We start from the raw sequence: 2,201 nt of genomic DNA, 5'->3' as shown, positions 1-2,201 counted from the left end.
TTCATTTTTATGGGAGTGATATCCTAAACAAGGTGAACACTCTTCCTTTGGTGGCTTTTACTCCACCATATTTTTGGTAAATGTTGTGTACACAAGTGTAGTTAGACAGATTCTATAACATGACATATACTTAGTCCTTTAGCCTTCTACAATGCTATGCATAATATAAGTAGTAAGTTACAAGGGGTTACACTTGAGCAACTGGAACATAGTAGATATTGACATTCTGCACTTTATTTATATGTTACATTTGTCTTCATTGGATAGTGATAGCAAATTTTGTAGTGAAATGGACTATTCTTAATGATTGCTTTATTTTACCATAAAATCAATCTTGAACATGGGAACTGCAGCAAAAATTCACTTGTATCGCTATAGTTACTAATGCTCATTCCACTTCATTATTAATAATTTTGCACGTAATATGTCTCTTTAGTATAGATTATATTCATTTCACTGAAGATTACATACATTACATGACAAAGTGGGGCTAACATTTGCAAATTATATTTATACCTGTGCATATGAGAGAAGTGATGGAAGGTGATATTTGAGTGTATGACTTAGTAAAATTGATGTAGGTATGGACCTAAATAGATCTCTACAACTCTAGTCTTCTTGGAAGCTATTCTTGGAAACTGTGCATCCTATTTATCTTTTGAGCCAAGCACCACTGATACAGAATGGGTTTATAATATCAATTATATGAGCTTGGCTACAGCCATATTCTATGCATATATAGGCCTCGTACCAGTGGGTTTCTACTTTTTAAACCAATTCTTCGGCATACCATCAAGCTTAGTGAAGCTTTTGTGTTTATATGGTTACTCTCTATTCATCTTCATTCCTGCTTCGATATGCATACACTTGACATACATAGTCTAATGTTAACTCTATTTGGTATAAAAAAAAACTAATCATTTTATTTTTGATTTGATAGTTCCTCTTGCTCATCTAAATGGAAGTTTTCAAATGGATTGTCATTGCTCTTGCTGGATTGGAATCAGGTTTTTTTGTTGGTCACAATATGCAATCTCAAATAAATGCTCACAACAATAATTGGACAATACTAGTTTTTAGTTCAGTTTTTTCTACAGCTCTTCTTAGCACTAGTCATCAAGTTTTGTTTTTTTTTCATGAATGTCAAAGTTCTACTCTTTTTCTTTTTTGTATGGCTCTACTAAAGAGCATTCTTGTGCTGTAAAAATATGAAGTTTTATGTCTATTGTGCCTATTGTTCAAAAATTAAATGCAGTGGCCATTTCTCCCTCAAGCCAAACACTCACCTACCCCCTGATGTCTAGAACCGATAGAAACATAAATACGGTGGGTGAGATTTTTGAATTCAAAAATGAGGGGGAAAGTGGAATATGACAAAAGGGAATCTTTCTACATTCATTTTAATTCAGTCAAATTTTTTAGAGATTTAGTTCAGCAAAGTAGAGCAAAGGAAGAAGAAGAAAGTGGTCAATAGTTCCACTTGTTGTAGAGATAGAAGGAAGTATGTTCAGTGTCTCTAGTTACACATGACTCCTCTATTCTTTCTGTGAGTTAGTTTATGTTTTATTTTGTCTTTTTGAAGTAGTGATTGCTCCAGGCACCATTGTATGTAACCATTAGATTTGAAGGTTTAAAGTTTTTGAAGTATTAAAGTTGTTTGAATTTTTACCAGTTTAGGGTGATTTTAGGGTTTTCTAGTTGAAGCCGAATGCTTCCAAATTTTGTAATAGTTTATATCAAAGATTGAATAGAAGGCAAGTAGGCATACTTGAATCCATTGCTCTTCCCTTGTATGTTGCATTTGAGTAATTTTTTGAAAGCTTAAAGCTTTGACTCTTTGGTTTTAATGGTGGAAGCATTCACATTGAAATTTCCTAAGTTATAATATTTTTAGTTTGAAATAGAACACTCGGCATCCTCTTCTATTGTTAATATTTTCTCAGTTATAAATTTTAGTTGGAGCTGAGCTCACTTGGCATCCATTAGTATCAAGCATTTCCTTTGTGTGTCGAGCTCTTCTTGTGCCAAGCTCACTCAACACCTGCTTCATGTCACTTCGCATTTGTTGGTGTCGAGAAAATTGCCACTCGACACCTTCATGTGTGCCGAGTAAAACTGGCACTCGGCACCTTTATGTGCTGAGAAATTTTTAGGGTTGTGAAAATTTATTTATAGGTTTGTGAGTCTTAATTTATTAATTT

At 33.6% G+C, this 2,201-nt stretch overlaps 1 pseudogene; it reads left to right on the top strand.

Annotated features, from left to right (window-relative positions):
* Positions 1-340: 340 nt before the first annotated feature.
* On the top strand, positions 341-1,184 carry LOC149541816 (uncharacterized; annotated as a pseudogene).
* Positions 1,185-2,201: the final 1,017 nt, after the last annotated feature.

Source organism: Cupressus sempervirens, chromosome 8 (genome assembly GCF_028749045.1).
Source record: "Cupressus sempervirens isolate cs-2001-9-10 chromosome 8, ASM2874904v1, whole genome shotgun sequence".
NCBI classification, from domain to species: domain Eukaryota; kingdom Viridiplantae; phylum Streptophyta; class Pinopsida; order Cupressales; family Cupressaceae; genus Cupressus; species Cupressus sempervirens.
This window is presented reverse-complemented; position numbering and strand designations above follow the sequence as displayed.